Source organism: Eublepharis macularius, chromosome 3 (genome assembly GCF_028583425.1).
Source record: "Eublepharis macularius isolate TG4126 chromosome 3, MPM_Emac_v1.0, whole genome shotgun sequence".
Taxonomy (NCBI): Eukaryota; Metazoa; Chordata; class Lepidosauria; order Squamata; family Eublepharidae; genus Eublepharis; species Eublepharis macularius.
Genome location: NC_072792.1, coordinates 106,103,059 through 106,121,262, shown reverse-complemented (window position 1 = coordinate 106,121,262; position 18,204 = coordinate 106,103,059).

Sequence of the window (18,204 nt, the reverse complement as noted above, 5' to 3'; positions counted from 1 at the left end):
AAATAAGAACCCACCAAAACAGGGTTGTTAACCCTAGAGCTAGAATTGATCTTTATACTATAGAGAACAGTTTCTCTGATAAAAATGGCTGCTTTGGGAAGTGGAATCTATGGCATTATACCCTGCTTAGGTCCCTTCCCAAACCCTGCTCTCCCCAGACTCTCCCCCCCCCGCCCCTAATATCCAGGAATTTCCTAACTGGGAGCTGGAAAACTACCCCAAATGGCAGTCATGGCAGAAGTGTGTGACACCGAGAACAGGTGAAAGTCAGTTAAAGGGACAAAAGGGGGAGGAGGAATTTGCTTTCTCAGTAGTCTTAAAGCTAATTGTATTTTATTCAGGAAAACCTGAAGATGTCTGGAAAGCTCCCACTCTCCTGGCATTTCAACAAACTATGTAAAACTGAATTATTTAGAATGACTTTTTACACAGGTAATAGGACTGTGCTGTAAGGAAATGGTTCAAAGAGATCCATTGGATAGGGACTGTTGGCTATAGTACTGTGACCTTTCCTTGCTGAAATTATGCTCTTACCGGATGGTTTCTCCATGTCATTTAATATGTCATGTCAATTTTGTGTATGTTTTGTTTCAGCATTGCTTCAACTCTTACCAGATTTCTGCTTTTTTAAAAGTTCTGTTACATTGTTTATTGAATGAATTGTTGATTGAATGTCCAAGCCATTGATCATATTGACTTACACTGCATAATCTGCCTTGATTCTTGGATAGAAAGGCGTACTATAAACAAATAAACAAACATACTTACAAATCTAATACAGGGGATATTCAATAGACAATACAGTAGGATATAGATTGCAGAAATTTAAAAACAAGGTGTCTGAGAGAAAGCTGAAATAATGCTAAAACAAAGCATAAGTGATTTAAGCATGACATATTAAATGATGCTGAAGCTAACCAGTAGGAGTGGTCAGGCCTGGCTAGGGGACTCTCTCAGATTCTCCACTTCATCAAACATGACTGTATGCGTCAAAGGTCTTTATTAAGAGATTTCTACTAGTAGAATGCTGTACAGAGCAATTGCCTGGAATGCCAAAGCGAAGCCCTCTCAGGAGTTATACCCCCAGTCCCTCCTAGTTTAAATGAAAGTCAGTTGAAGTTGGTGCGAAAGTGAGAAAACCCAGGGAGAGATGCAGAGCTGAGTCCTCAAGTTTGGTCAGTTCCCAGATGCTCACTCCCACCTTCACTGATAACACAGTTCAGCAGAGACAGCAGCGAAATCCCAGCAAAGAAAACAGTGAAGCAGCTAGTCTATTCTCCACTCCCCCCCCCCAATAGTTAGACACCTCCATGTATGGCAGGCAGGCTGGCTTGCTAGCCTGTCTGACAGGAGTATTTGATATCTTAATGGAAGAGAAGCAGTATAAAAATGGAATAAATAAATTAATAAAACAGAAGCATACTTAAAGCAACATACAGTGCACAGTAGTATAGTCCACAGTCTCAGTCCTTTTACCTGAGTATCTCTCTGAACAATTTTCTTACAGTACAGCCCTCCTACCTGTGTAGAAAAGCCCCCAAATAATTTAGTTTTGCATAGTTTGTGAAAATGTAACCTCTCCTAATCTCATCAGGCTGGCTATTCCATAAGGTTGGTGCCACAACACAGAATGCACCCGTACAGGCAGTTGTTGATATTGCCCATTTGCAGGGTGGCATGGGCAGAAGGCTCTGTTCAGATAAATGAAGCTGTTGAGGTAGAGCATAGGGAGAGCAGCAGTCTTACAGACATGAAAGAAAGCTGTTAAAGGTTTTGTATGTGACAGTTAATAACTTAAACTGAGCTTGGTAACTGATAGGTAGCCAATGCGGCTCTCCCAGCGCAGCAGAATGCCGCTGAAGCTGGGAGCCGTCCTTTGAAGCCCCGCCCAGTGGAAAGGAGAAAGTCTCCCTTCCCAGGCATCCGGGGCTTTGCCGGGGGGCGGAGCCAGGAGCCGTTTACTGGTGGCTTCGCTTTCCCCCGGCTTCAGTCTCTTCGATCGCTCGGAGAGGCTGGAGATTTTCTCCACTGCCTCTTCCGAGCATTGAAGACAGAGCCTGTGGGCCTCCGCCGCAGCTGCGGGACAGCACCTCGAGCGGCGGTAGCTGAAGGAGGAAGCTAGGATGTCAGTGTGGCTGTTTGCTGCGGCTGCTGAAGCGGCCTGCAGTGGGAGCCGCCATGTGTGGGCGTGCATCCCCGGCCCTCACGGCGAGGGTCGCCGCGGCTGAGGAGCATCTGTTGGCCAGGAGGGCCACTTGAGGGCCACTTTTTTGGCATCGCGTCGCCATGGCCTTTTCCTGCTGCCGGAGTGACGGCGGCGGCATTACAGTATAATCACTGGGGCCTCCTGGGCTGTAGGTGGAGGCTGGTTTAGCGGCCTTGAGGGGCCGTTGTTTAAGCGGGCTTTGAGTTAGGCCAAGTAGGGTTCAGTAATCCCACCCACCCCCGTTAAGTCGGGCGGTCTTGGGGAGCTTAAGGTGGTTGGGGGTTTGATTCCCTGCCCCCCTTTTTTTGCACTGTTCAAAAGCCCAGTGTGGGCCTTATAAACCTCACCTGGAAGGGTGGAGGTTGGGTGGGGATGGTGCTTGGAGCCTGTCTTACAGGCCTGAGGGGCCATTTTGGTTTGATTGCCCCTGCAGCCATTTTGTGCCAGTAACTTGGTTCCCATCCAGGGGATTTGGCGCCATCTGGTGGTGGCTCATAGTTGGTTTATAAAAAAAAAAAAGGAGTTGGGCTCGAGGGTGGTATTAGTGCCACCTAGAGGCGGGTCACAGCTACTGTTCCTTTGACAATTATTCACTTCTAGCATAGTGTGACATACGGAGCCACCTAATGGTGTAATTGGATTGCTGTGATGGTTTGGGCTTTCTGTTACCTTGTAGGGTGGGCGTCGGGTACGGTTAAGTGGTTGCGCTGTGAACAGTCTGCGTTATTGTTACAGATGCAGTTGTTGGGCTAAACTTTGATATTAATTATGCCACCTAAGAATGGAGGGGGTCCATCTAAAGGAAAGCAGCCTGCTAAAAGGCCAGCGCCAAGGAACTCACTTCCAGCTTTGTCTTCTTTGGACGAGGATGAAGGACTGAGCAGGCAGGAACTTTTGGAGCACCTTATGGCTCTCAAGAGGGCTAAAGGGGGCGTGGTGTCTGCGGTGGCGTCCACTCAGCCGCGTGGGGGGCCAAACGGGTGGCTAAGGTGGGTTTTAACAAAGACTTTGCTTCTCGCCTTTTTGCCCTCAAGTAAATATCAGGTGTAGCAGAAAGTGATGGTGGCAGAGCCTTGGAACATCCGACCGCACTGGAGGGTGTGGCTGACGGCGGCCAGGAGGGCCAGGATGACAGCGGGCAAGTCGCCATCACGGTGGAACCATCTATACCCGAGGGTAAGGATCCTCTGCCTCAACAGAGCACTGCGTGGCCCTGGGGCCCCTGGGGGCAAGGAGCTGCCTCTGGTGTTTCTGCCCCTTCCGTGGTGAGCGCTTACCCTCACAGGGTTGGCCTGCTGCTGGCCCAGTGGCGTGGCCGACCTATGCTGGTGGCGCCTTATACCAGCAGCAGGCTTCAGTCCTGTCTTCTGCGGCCGGTGCAGCCGGTTGGGACGGACATCCCCTTTCAACTTCTACGGTTGGATGGCCTTACGGTTATGTCAATCCGACGGGTTTAACCCCTTATGCTGCTCAAGGATATGGCATGGTCCCTTATAGGGCATTGCCCCCTGGGGATACTGCTTTGCCGTTAGGAGATCATTTGACGCAGGCCACTCGGGAGAAAATAATAAGGGGTGAGTATGTGGACGTCTTTACCCTTCTCTTCAGGGAACTGGAGAAGAAAGATACGGACGATCTTGGGGACAGGGACAAGGAAAAGATCCGCTGGCGGCAGATTGACAGGACCTGGGCTCATTGGTTGCCTGGGTTCCTGGTTTATGCCGGGGTTCTGGCCAGGGCACAACCACACAGGTCCCTCCCCCTCTTTCAGTACATGAATATAATATATAGGGGGTATACGGATTTTGAGGAGGGGGGCTTGGCTTCGTTATGACGAGGAATTCCGCATGCATGGGGCTTTGACCCCGAGCTTGCCTTGGGATCAAATACTTGTCCAGCTCTGGGTTCAGATTATGGCCCCGTCAAAGTCCACCATGGGGGATAGGACCGACAGTGGTCATATGATTATTCGGCCCGCTCAGGGCTCAGGTTCCCGCACCCCTGCGGGGCAGCAGGTTCAATCACGGCTGCTCTGCTGGGACTTTACGTCCAAGGAGGTGTGCCATAGAAGGGCGTGCAAATTCAGGCACGAGTGCCCTAACTGCGCTGGACCACACGCACATTCTGCCTGTCCCAGGGGACGACAGGGAGGACAGGGTGGAAAAAGCTTTGGGGGCGGCAGGGGTCAGCAGCAGGGGCCTGGTAAAGGGGCCCAGTCCAGTAAGGCTGAGGGTACTTGAGCGGTTGCTTCTAGCATACCCAAGACGCATGGACGCTGATTGTTTGCGTTTAGGTTTTAAGTTCAGTTTTAGGATCCCTTTTCAGGGTCCCAAGACACCTTTCATGGCAGCCAACCTTAGGTCAGTGGCTGGCATGGAAGATGTGGTCCGCCATAAGATTTTAAAGGAGTGTGCTGAGGGCAGAGTCTTAGGCCCCTTTGATGCCCCTCCTGTTCCGTCCCTGAGGGTCTCTCCTTTGGGGGTGGTGCCAAAAAAGGCGCCGGGAGAGTTTCGTCTCATTCACCACCTGTCTTTCCTCAAAGGGGGATCGGTGAATGATGGCATCCCTGATGAACTCTGCACGGTGTACTACACTTCCTTTGACCATGCGGTCAAGGTTGTGCGCCGGTGTGGGGTGGGAGCTGAAATGGCGAAGTGCAATATCAAGTCCGCCTTTCGCCTGCTCCCTGTTCACCCAGAAGACTTTGATCTTCTGGGTTTTGCATTTGAGGGCAAGTTTTATATGGACAGAGCCCTTCCTATAGGGTGTTCCATATCTTGCTCTGCTTTTGAGCGCTTCAGTTCCTTTCTGGAATAGGAGTTGCGTCACCGCTGTGCCTGCCTAGACACCGTTCATTATTTGAATGACTTTATGGTGTCTGGGCCTGCTGGCACGGGGCAGTGTGCCAGGCTACTGGCAGGGTTCATGTTGCTCGCTGAGGAACTAGGGGTTCCCTTGGCTCATGAGAAAACGGAGGGACCAGCTGTTGTCCTGACATTTTTAGGCATTGAACTGGACACGGTCCATCAGACCTTGAGGTTGCCATTGGAACCCTCTCTATACTGCCTTGGTCAGGCCACACCTGGAGTATTGTATGCAGTTCTGGAGGCTTCACTTCAAAAAGGATGTGGCCATAATCGAGAGGGTGCAGAGGAGACCGACAAGAATGATCAGGGGTCTGGAGACTGAGCCCTACGAGGAAAGACTGAGGGCCTTGGGAATGTTTAGTTTGGAGAAGAGGAGGTTGAGGGGGGACATGATTGCTCTCTTTAAATATTTGAAAGGCTGTCATTTGGAGTAGGGCAAAGAGCTGTTCCAGTTGGCAGCAGAGGGTAGGATGCGAAGCAATGGGCTAAAACTACATTCACAAAGGTACCGGCTGGATATTAGGAAAAACTTTTTCATGGTCGGAGTAGTTCAAAAGTGGAATCAGCTGCCTAGGGAGGTGGTGAGCTCCCCTTCACCGGCAGTTTTCAAGAAGAGGCTGGATGAATACTTGTCAGAGATGCTTTAGGCTGATCCTGCACTGGGCAGGGGGTTGGACTAGATGGTCTGTATGGCCCCTTCCAACTCTATGATTCTATGATTCTATGGAAAAGGTGGTAGACCTTAGAGCTAGGTTGGAAGACTGCTTGAGTAGAGACAAGGTATCTCTCCTTGAGTTGCAGCAATTAGTTGGCTGTTTAAACTTTGCCTGTAAGGCAGTGGCGCCTGGGAGGGCTTTCCTTAGGCAGCTGTGCGATGCTATGGGGAACTTGCGGTTGCCCCATCATCGCTTGCGAATTACCAAAGGTATGCGGGAGGATTTATTAGTGTGGAAGGAATTCCTTGCCACCTTTAATGGGGTGACCTTCTGGAGGGAGGATCTGCTGTTAGAAGCTGAACTCCAGGTCACCTCGGATGCCTCCGGGTCCACAGGCTTTGGAGTCTTTTTCAGGGGGCATTGGTGTGCTGACCAATGGCCTGCAGATTGGGTAGCCCAGGGATTGTCCAAAGACCTTACGTTTTTGGAGTTCTTTCCCTTGTTAGTGGCCGTGTGGCTTTGGGGATCACAATTGGCGAACCAAGCTGTCCACTTTTGGTGTGACAACTTGGCTGTAGTGCATGTGGTCAACACCATGGCATCTAGATCCCCCAGGGTAATGAGGCTGGTAAGGGCATTTACACTGAAATGTTTGCAGATGAACATTTTGTTTAGGGCCAGACATGTTCCAGGTGTTAACAACGGCGTGGCAGACGTTTTGTCTCGCCAACAGATGGAACGATTCTGGCAGCTTGCCCCCTGGGCTGACAGGCAGCCAGCGAGGATGTCCCAGGAGCTATGGAAGCTTGGACGGCGGAAGTAAATAGAGCGATCAAGCTGTCCATTGCCCCCAGTACATGCCAGGCCTACGACCGTGCAGTAGGGCAGCTTTACCAGTTCAGGGCATCGGCGGGGCTTCAGCAGTTGTGGCCCATCCTGCCTGAGCACCTGATGCACTTTTGTGTAGTGCAGCAGGGGCGGGGCCTTGCTGTGAAGTCCATCAGGGGTCAGCTGGCCGCTTTAGCCTTTGCCAGCAAAGCACGTGGCTTACCTGAATTCACGGGTGTCTTCAGGATTAGAAAGATGCTGGAAGGCTGGGCTAGGGAGATAAAAATGCCAAGTGACCCGAGGCAGCCCATCTCCCCAGCAGTGCTGAAGGAGCTGGGGACCGCATGGGCAGCAGTCTGCTCATCCGTTTTTGAACAGAAGCTTTTTCATGCTGCTGCCTTAACGGCATTCTTTGGGGCCCTGCGAGTCAGTGAGCTGGTGGCCTCCTCGTGTACGGACACATCTGGCTGGGCCTTGAACGCCCAGGACATTAAATTTGTTGGGGACAAAGTCTCCATTTGGGATTAGAAGGTCCAAAACGGACCAGCGGCAGCGGGGGAACACCTTGCTCTTGGGCCCCTGCGCTGAGCAGGAGCTGTGCCCTGTTAAGGCCCTCAGGGATTATGTCATGCTTCGTGGTGATGACCAAGGGGTCTTATTCCGCCACCATGACCAGGCCCCATTGACTAAATATCAATTCTGGGCTGTGACGGAGAGGGCTCTTAAGGAAATGGGCTTGTCGGGGGTCAAATTTGGCACCCACTCCTTCTGGATTGGGGCGGCCTTGACAGCAGCTGCTATGGGATACCCTCAGCAGGCGATTCAGAGAGTGGGCAGGTGGCAGTCAAGGGCATTTTGGTCCTATATCCGGCCCTTGCCTCAGTTTTAAATGGCAAACTAATTGTTCTTTCCTCAGGTACCGTGTCGGGCCAAACGAGGAAGAGGATCCTGATTTGTGGCCACAGCATGGTGTTCTGGGCAGCCAATCAAGCCAAGAGAATGCCGATTGGATCCCAGCTGGGTTTGAGCGCTGTGGCCACTGTGAAGTGGCAGGGCCGGCGTGGCCTCAGATGGCCCGGCCTGCTGCCCCTCCTGTTTAGGGGATGGAAAGGTCCTCCCCCACACATTGTGGTCATTCACCTGGGTTGTAATGACCTTGGGCTGGTACAAGGCAAGGCCCTGTTGATGCAAGTAGCTGAGGACCTGAGTTATGTAAGCAGCCGATGACCAGGCGTGCTTATTGTGTGGTCAGAGATGCTACAACTACGTGTTTGGTGGGAGGCGTTTGACACCAGGGCGATAGAGAGGGCCCGACGCAAGGCTAACCATGCCATTAAGAGGTCTTTGGGGCAAGACTTGGGCATTTATTTGCCACACCCCAAGATTAGGGCCGAGTTTGCCCACCTCTACAGAGGCGATGGTGTCCACCTGGCACCTGAGGGCAATGATATATTCCTAGATGACCTGTGGCAAGGGCTTCGGGTGGCTCTCGGCCACCTGTGGGGCACGAGGGTCTAAGCAGAGGCTTGACCCTTGCGGTGGCAGGAGATTTTGGGAATAGGGTGAGGGCCGGTGAGCCCCTGTGGCATTTCCCTAAGGGTGGGGAGCAGGGTCTGCCATTAGGGCGGGATGCTTTTGACGGCTTCCGTCAGGCGGGCAGGCACCTGAGGGGATCCCCAGGAACAAGGCCTAACCTCATGCTAGTCGACTGGGGCGTAAAGGGTGCTTGAGGGGGGATCCATGGCCTGGCTGCCGGGTTGCAGCCATTCATGAGATAGCCTACACCTGGGGCATTGGGGCTCGCCCAGACAGGCAAGGCGGTGGTCAGTGGGCTGACCCCAGGGCTTGACCTGTACCGCTTAGTTAGCTCTTGCCATGCATTACATTTATGGTCATTTTAATAAAAGGCCCTTTATTCCAAATCTGTGTCTGTCTCTTCCTTCTAGCTGGGGTTGCAATAGAGTGACTGCAGAATAGGAGTAATATGCATGGTCTGCCTAGTTTCTCATAATAACTGAGCTTCAGCATTCTGCACTAGCTGGAGTCTCCAAGTTGACTTAGAGGAGACACCTATGTAGAGAGCATTTTAGTAGTCTAGTGTTAATATTACTGTGGCATGGATGTAGGTGCCAAGATCAAGGTAGGAGGCCATTTTTCAGGCTAGACTAACTTGGAGGAAAGCATTTTTGCAGCTGCATTAACTCTAGCAGCAATGCTGGATCCAGTTTATTTATTTATTTACATTACTTGTCACTGAAAATCAGGGCAGATTACAAAGTGTAAGTCAGTACCTTCAATTTTTAAGACATTTCAAGACAGGGTATATACATACAAATTTTAAGATTTAAAACCAGCAAAAATCAAATACAGAGTTGAATAAATGCTGAAACAGACAACATACGATCTACCCAGTAGGATCATACTTACCTATATAAAACCTAGGCCATTACCTGAGTCTGCAAGAGACTGAACTCCATCAAAATTGGGGAACAATGTCCCTCAAGGTCTCTGCCTTCCTTCTCTGCATCACTTTTGTCTTTATCTGGGTTCAATTTCAATTTGTTCACTTCCAATCATTTGACCACAGATGTCAGGCAGCAAATCAAGACCTCTACTGCATCACCAGGGGATTTAGATAGAGATATATAGAATATAATTTTGTATTTAAAAAAAAAATTATGAAAGTGAATATTTTGTGATCACAAAACCTTTATAAAGGCTAATAGATTTCTTGGAGAGAAAGTTTAGGGGACTTGTGTGGGATTTCCAACCTGTTTCCCCTTGCTGCATTTTTCATAGGCTCTCAACTTTTTAGTAGTAACATCCAGAACACAGTAGTAACTGTCGTTCTCGAAAGCTTATGCTATTATAAAGTTGGTTAGTCTTAAAGGTGCTACTGGACTCTTTACTATTTTGCAACTACAGACTAACATGGCTAGCTCCTCTGGATCCAAATATAAGTATACAATAATATATCATTTTTAAAGGGGGAAAAATCCTCTCTGTGAGTTCAATGGGACTTACTCTTTAGTAGGATCACAGTTCACAATTTCCTGTCAGTCACCTCCTGTTCTCTAGCATTACACAGCATTCAAACACACCTCCTCAAAGGGGTAGATTCATTACACACTTTCACCCCACTACCACTGGTAATATCTTGGGACTTTTGCAGTGGGGGAGCTGTCAAAGAGGAAGGCGAGTGAATAAATATTTTAAATAAATGTTTCTATCATGTATGCATAATAATGATCAGCTATTCTGGAAAAAAAATCAAATTTCACTATCATGTCCCTGAACAGCCCCCAATTAGCTCACTTAATTCCTGAATTTTTATTTTTTTTCTCTTTGTATACAGTATCTTATCGGCTCATTTTGGTTCTATTTACTTCACATATATTTGCAGCCATAGGGTTCCATTACAGAGTGATGTGGAACTGACTGTCAATGAAGGCAAGATTTCAGAAAGGAATACATAGTTCAGAAAATATTGCATTTTTCAGGTTTATGCAAGACAGCAATCAAATTGCATTTGTTCTCATCAGTATCACTGGGTGTTCAATGAAATGTGAAAATTTATTCATGAAAAATTATATTTTAACACATTTGGGTTAGCTGAAGAAAAAACACAATCAGGTAATATCCTCATTCTTATTAATTTTATTGTTGATATGATGGAGGAGGAAAAATATACACAATAATACCAAATACTTTTGCTATTTGCATGATACTTGACAAATGGTGGTATTCAGCATGTTTTCATTCAGAGGAGATTGGAATACTCATTTTTAATACAACAGAAATGTTTAATATGAAGATGGGGGGGAGTTAATGTATTGTGTGAAATACTAGGATATCAAAGTGTCATTCCCTTGTACAATTTCATTAATTGTACTAGATTTTAAACTGGAACTTATATTTCAGAATGAACCCCACAAATGTACTAATCTGTGTGCAGGTGACTGTACAGCATGCAGCACAATAATCCTTTGGCTAGAGGAAACTAGTATTAATGGAGTTAGAATATTCAATGTGACTGAAAATCAAAGTTACTGGTTATCATCCATTGATATGTGTGGGGTGCCGGAGTGTTCCATTGAAATGAGTGATGTTCTGGGGTGTCTCCTTCCTACAGAAGTCCCCTCATATGTTACACTCCTTTTTGCACTATTTAGGGCTTACAGAGCCTTAGAGCCTGAAAGGGGAAAGAGTTTGCAGCACCTAGCTCCTCATCCTCTCAACTGGATCTCTCCTGTACAGCATAGAGGCTCCAGCCACCACCTCACTGCCCTGCTTCTAAGCCATTTATGGGGCTAGTACAGCAGGCGATAACATACCCAATCAGCTTCCTCGAAGCCTCTTTACAGCCAGCAGTCTTGCAAGACTTTAGGGGAAACGGAGGTTTCATCTGCATCCTTTTTCCTCCCTCCTATTGCCTAGGCCAGTGATTGCTACTGGCGGCAACTACACTGCCACCTTAAAAGCTGAGATGTTGCAGCAATCCTCCTTGCTGCTGCCATCATGGCAGGCTTCTCTGTTGCTGCCACTCTAGGTTTCCTGATGACCATCACACAACATCTGAGTAAGTACAGGGTGGCTCGGATAATAGGGGTGATCTTGAGTCAAGACCCAAGTTCAAATTCCTAGTTTGCCATGAAAGCTTATTGGGTGACACTGGGCCAGTCACATACACTCAGACTAACTTACCTCACAGGGTTGTTGTGAGGATAAAATGGAGAAGGAGTGATTAACATCAACCCCCTTCAATCCCCAACTGGGAGAAAAGGATATAATTGAAGTATGTAAGTAAACAAATCTGCTATATATGTTATAAATATAAATAATTGTCCCATGAGAAATTGTGTGAAGAGAGTTTTTCTCCTCATTCTCCTTTTCTCTTTCTCCCACACCACTCATCATCATCATCACCTTAGTGACTGCCAGGTTGCTATGGTAACCCAAAATTGTAACCAAGGTCTCATGAGACTTAAACATATTTTGGTTTTCTTTAAAGTCTTATGTATCTCTAATGTGTTCTAGATATCTAGGGGGATATAAAAGTTAGGGGCAAAGTTCCAATGTTTTCCATACCTGAGGGGTAGGAAGGAATAGAAAATACTAGAAAAGTAGAATGAAAATACACATTTGCAGTTGCATATGCTTAGAAATAGCTTGAGTTTGTGATATGGACTAACAATGAAGTCTAAACAGAATTATACCCTCTTAAATCAATTGGCTTAGAAGGGTGTAACTCTGTTTAGGATTGCACTGTAAGTATATGAAGTAAGCTTGGTGCCAGTTTGGTGTAGTAATTAGGAGTGGCAGGACTCTAATCTGGAGAACTGGGATTGATTCCCCACTCCTCCATATGAAGCCAGCTGGGTGACCTTGGGTCAGTCACAGCTCTTCCGGAGCTCTTTCAGCCCCACCCATCTCACAGGGTGATTGTTGTGGGGATAATAATAATATACTTTGTAAACCACTCTGAGTGGGTGTTATGTTGCCCTGAAAGGTGGTATATAAATTGAAGGTTGTTATTATTACTAGCAACAGAGACCATTTTTTTTTAAAGGTCCCTAGAAAACCCAAGTACACTGGACTTCCCGCCACCACAGCACCCTCTGAAGAGATGGGCCTGCTCACCTGGCCTTCCCCCCACAGCAGTGCCCTCCAGAGGGATGGGCTGGCTCACTTACTTCCCTCCACAGCAGCACCTTCTGGAGGCTGCGTTGGCCATGAAGCACTTTTTATCCTGGTGCTCCTGTGGCATCAGCAATACAGCTTGCTTTTTATATAGAAAGATTATTATTGTATGCAGAGGGTACAAGGAGATATGAACACTGTGTGCTGGTGTTGTTCTTTCCTTCAAGTCTAAACTCATCTTGTCATCTTGTGATTTTCTGTATCTGCAGGAGGGATGAAACCTCAATGTAGAATGCTGTGATAGTGCTGAATTAGTGCATTCAGACAACTGAAAATAACCTACCACATCTGTTTCTGTATACATTAACTGTAATAATGTTGCTTTCTGTGTTGTTAAGAGCAAATTCATAGTGTAAAATATTAACTGTAGTTAATATTAACCTGCACTAAGCTATGAATTGTGAACACAAGCTATTTAAATCAATTTTACCATTTATTTTGAATAATTTTCTATAGCAAACTTACAGTGTAATCCTAAACAGAGTTAAGCCAGTCTAAGCCCACTGAAATCACTGTTAATGTTCCTAAAACTAGTCAGAACTTTCATCATCGTGTCATGAATGAAATGTTGACATTACCAGCAACTCTGCCTAACAGGTCTTTTATTACTGTGTTAATAGAGTATAGGTCATTAAAACTATAGAGATGGAATAGAGCCAACGGTCCTAAACTGGCAAGGTATCTTACGCACAACCCCCTCCTGATAAATGCTCCATCCAAGTCTGTTCAAAAGGTAATTATGTAACTTAATTGGAGATTTTTTTCATTGATGAGCCATGCATACAGATAGTTCACACCCACACAACCCCAATACACACACTGAATATCTGCTTTTAGTCAGGCTGAATCCATTGACCGTCATCAACAGTATCTTGGAACATATTAAACTATCTTTTTTTTTACCATAAAGATTTCAATTTCAATATTCCTGAGTCCATTCTTCTATTCAGGGAAAACTTCATTGTTTAATCAACAATTATTTATGTATTGGAAAAGCTTCAATGCATCAATCCATTTAAAGATTAATCTTAAATATTTTAGGTCAATAAAATTATCACAATGAATACATCTACCATTGTTGGTGTTGGCCATTCAAGTTGGCCTCTAATTATCTGTTCTTCTTATAAATCAATTTGCATATTACAGCTAAGTTTTAAGAAAATGCAACAAGGCTTCATTTGATATAATCACTTGCGAGAGGTGTTCCAAACTTTGGACTTTTTGCTGCATATATTGTACTCCATTGTGGGGAAATACAGGTAATATAGTAAACATCAGCTTTTATTTCTTAAAAACACACCAAACATGACATACAAAAACTTCAGAAAAAAACTCACTTGGAATCTGCTTCTTCCTTTTCTGAGAATTCCTCTTGGTTAGGTCTTAAAAAGAAAGTAACATATAAATAATTAAATATTAAATTTACAGTAACTAATACTACCTTTCTCACATGTGTAATTAAGAGTTTAAATATGCAAAGATGTTTGTCTTTCCTAAAGAAGACAGATGCTCATTTACCAATTAGAAAGATAGTGGTTGGCTTACAGAGAAAACCATTTGTATTTTTGATTCCTTTGTTAAAGAAAGGACTTTATCAAAGGGAAAATCAGTCCCTCTTCCATTACACACAGGCTGGCTACATGAGATTTCTTATTCTTGCATCAATATCGAATCAGTCTTTAAAAGTGATATATTCATAGGAACCCATGCATATTTCAATAAATACAGGAAAAATAAGTGTATGTGCGTGCATATGCATACAAAAAGACTTCTTTTTGATAAATACAAGAGCAGGACACTTAAAAATATTTGTTTTTTTTTAAATGTACTTTATAAAAAGTATTAAAACAGTGAACAAGCTGCCTTTAAAAAATCAGACTAATATTCCTACTTCCATCAAAATCTAACCAACAAATATGGAAAGCAATAGCCCACAGACTGGAAAAAAAAGAGTACATTCCAGTTCCAAAAGGGAGACATTAGTGCTTAAGTTTATTGATACTATTAATCTATCTATCTATCTATCTATCTATCTATCTATCTATCTATCTATCTATATATATATATATATATATATAAAGACAAGTGTCCTGACTGACTCATCAATGCCCAGCCCAAACCCCAGGACCTAGAAATGTGAAATTTGGGCAGGACCTTCCTTTCATGATGTAGAGGCTCACTAAGAAGGGATTTTAAGAAATTCACCCCTTAAGGGGGTAAAAGAGGTCAAATGTGTTTTCCCATAGGGATACAGCTTCCCTGTGTGGCTGGCAGGTTTCTCCTCCCCTGCCAAATGCCAGCTTAGCCACTCTTCCCTGATTGGGCTAGCTTTCAGGGTCATTTGCATATGGGGCCAACATTCTAAATCGTTGGTAAGGGAGTCAGTGTATGTGTCCTGAGGTAAAATGCACCTTCTAGTCTTCCCCTAAAAGTTCACTAGGGTTGCCAATCTCCCTGTAGTGTAGGGTTGCCAACCTCCAGGTGGTGAAGAGCAAAGTGAAAATCACCCAGATATCGAACAACTCCACTGTGTCTATCTCTCAAAACACATCTCTTATACCAAAATGCAAATATATTTTTGCGCAAACAGTGCAAACATTCTAATTAATACAATCATTGTATAAAGTACTAATACATTTCATATCCTATAACGCATATCTATAGAATTTTCCAAAGTCCAAAAGTTACAGGAGGCTCCACACCCCACTCCGTTCCTTCTTTGAGCAAGGTAAGTATTCCCAGGGCAAAAATGATGGTAAATATGTCCAAATGAATTCTTCTGTAATACTTGTTATTTCTTTTTATTACAGAGTCTTCCCGAAGCTGGTACAGAAGTCGGGCAGCCACTGACAGTCCTAACTGCAGCCAGCTTAGTGGCAGCTTTCGTCAGGATGACTTCCTCAGGGACTGGTGGCTCACTATACAAAAGCAATTAAAAGCATGTCTATAATGCCATTTCATGAACAACAATGAACTTCATTCCAATAAATTTTGTTCCAACAACCCCATTGTCCTCTTTTGTATATCTATTCATACCCTGTCGACTCACCCTGATGTTGATTCAGCCCAATAAACCCTGGAAAGACGCAGAGGAGCAAATCCACACATCCTTCCAGGTGTGGCCAATCTTTATATGGGAATTATCCTCTTGAAATAATTAAGAAAACCAAGCACATCTTTAAAGGAGCAGTGAGTAAGATTTTAACCCAGGAAACACTGAAAAGAAAGTTCAGTGTTTAGCCCCTGCGGCTTAAGAGTTTTTAATGAAAAAATCCATTCTGTCTCCCATCTGAGTAATTCCCTACTGACGTTACGAGAGGGAGCCGGTCGAGCTACATAAAGTACAGCTACACTGATGTCAGCAGTGGTATGTTGTGCCTCTAAATAATGTTCTGTCAGAGGCGCCCCCATTACCTTTTTTCTTAACCGTGAGAGATGTTCCAAAACTCTCACCTTTAACGGTCTGATAGTATTGCCCACATAGAGCTTATTGCAAGGGCATATGAAGAGATATACCACGGCAGAGCTTTGACAGGTCGCGAAATGCTTACAATAGATCCTCCTATTGGAGTCTGGTATTTCAAGCACTCTGCCCTCTATGATTAATGGGCATATGGCACAATGACCACACTTATAATTGCCCTTGGGCATATTAATGTCCGTTACAGACCAGATTATATCTGAGTGTGAAATCATTTCCTTAAGGTTTCCGGTACATCTGAAACTGACACACGGTAGATTCTCACAGCCAGCAATGTCTGTTACAAGGTCCCAATGTTTGTTGACAATATTCTGTAAGGTTTTGGATAAAGGTGTAAAATCCAATGACCAAAATAGTCTCTCCTTCTTACTTTTAGGTTTTGGCCAATAGGAAGATCTTAGTCACTGCTCCTTTAAAGATGTGCTTGGTTTTCTTAATTATTTCAAGAGGATAATTCCCATATAAAGATTGGCCACACCTGGAAGGATGCGTGGATTTGCTCCTCTGCGTCTTTCCAGGGTTTATTGGGCTGAATCAACATCAGGGTGAGTCGACCGGGTATGAATAGATATACAAAAGAGGACAATGGGGTTGTTGGAACAAAATTTATTGGAATGAAGTTCATTGTTGTTCATGAAATGGCATTATAGACATGCTTTTAATTGCTTTTGTATAGTGAGCCACCAGTCCCTGAGGAAGTCATCCTGACGAAAGCTGCCACTAAGCTGGCTGCAGTTAGGACTGTCAGTGGCTGCCCGACTTCTGTACCAGCTTCAGGAAGACTCTGTAATCAAAAGAAATAACAAGTATTACAGAAGAATTCATTTGGACATATTTACCATCATTTTCACCCTGGGAATACTTACCTTGCTCAAAGAAGGAACGGAGTCGGGCGTGGAGCCTCCTGTAACTTTTGGACTTTGGAAAATTCTATAGATATGCATTATAGGATATGAAATGTATTAGTACTTTATACAATGATTGCATTAATTAGAATGTTTGCACTGTTTGCACAAAAATATATTTGCATTTTGGTATAAGAGATGTGTTTTGAGAGATAGATACAGTGGAGTTGTTCAATATCTGGGTGATTTTCACTTTGCTCTTCACAGTTTGTACTGGATATCAGGCTTGTTTTTTGCATAGCCTCCAGGTGGTGGCTGGAGATCTTCCAGAATTACAACTTATGTCCAGGTGACAGAGATCAGTTCCCCTGGAGAATATGACTGCTTGGGAGAGTGAACTCTATGGTATTATACCATTCTGATGCCCCTCCCCAAACCCCACTCTATCCAACCTGGACCTGGAAATCCTACTGTGAGGCCTGCCTGCTTGCACCATCCTTTCTCTGATGGGTCAGCTCTGGAACTGTGTTCTGAGTTAAAAATTAGGTCAAGGATATACTGATGCTGAAAGGAGGAAGCAACTTAGAGATGCAGCAAAGAAATATGCACATGATACTCCTGCAGCGCATTGAGCAGCAGTAGCCAAGTACCAGCAAGTCCCGAGTCCAAGGGAAAGGTGACCATCCCTGCAGGCCTGGGCACAGTAGTGATGACCCTAGCAGGCCTAACAGCCACGATATACCCAGATATTGTCACTATAACGGAGAAGTCCATGGACGGGCTGTGCAAGCATGCCATTCTGACCTCCAAGAATGACAAGGCTGGCATCATTAATAAAACAAAACCTAACTCCCTCAAAGTGGCAGAAATGGAGTACAGATCTGTGGACTCAGTGGTGCAAATGGATGATGTGGTCCACTACCTTGTGGTGTTCCTCAACATACTCAACTCTCCTGGCTTCCCAGACCACAAGCTTCTCCTCAAAGTGGGGGCTCCAAAGTGGGAGGAAATCACCAATGAGGTCTACAAAGAGGTCCTTCAGTAGAAAAAAAAAGGTTGCATGTATTTTTCCACTTAATTTATTGTGTTACAGTATTTTCCTTTTAAAAAACCTCTTCAATAAATGTTACATTTTGAAATTCACTTCATCAGTTTTAGGCATCTACATACTTCACTTTATTCAAATATTTTTTGTGACGCTTGAGTACTATGCTATTGTACAACAAAACTAACTCAACCCCCCCTCCCCAACCAAAAAAAGTTACATGCTCATAAATATTATAACTGGATTTAAAGTAGTTAAATACCGTAGGGAAGCATGGGCATCAAGCTAGTCTATGTATATAAAGACAAGTGTCCTGACTGACTCATCAATGCCCAGCCCAAACCTCTGGACCTAGAAATGTGAAATTTGGGCAGGATGTTTCTTTTGTGATGTAGAGACTCACTAAGAAGGGGTTTTAAGAAATTCACCCCCTAAGGGGGTAAAAAGGGTTAAAATGTGTTTTCCCATAGGGATACAGCTTCCCTGTGTGGCTGGGAGGCTGCTGTTCCTCCTCCCCCCGCCAACTGCCAACTCAGTCACTCTGCCCTGTCATTTGCATATGCGGACTTGATAGGT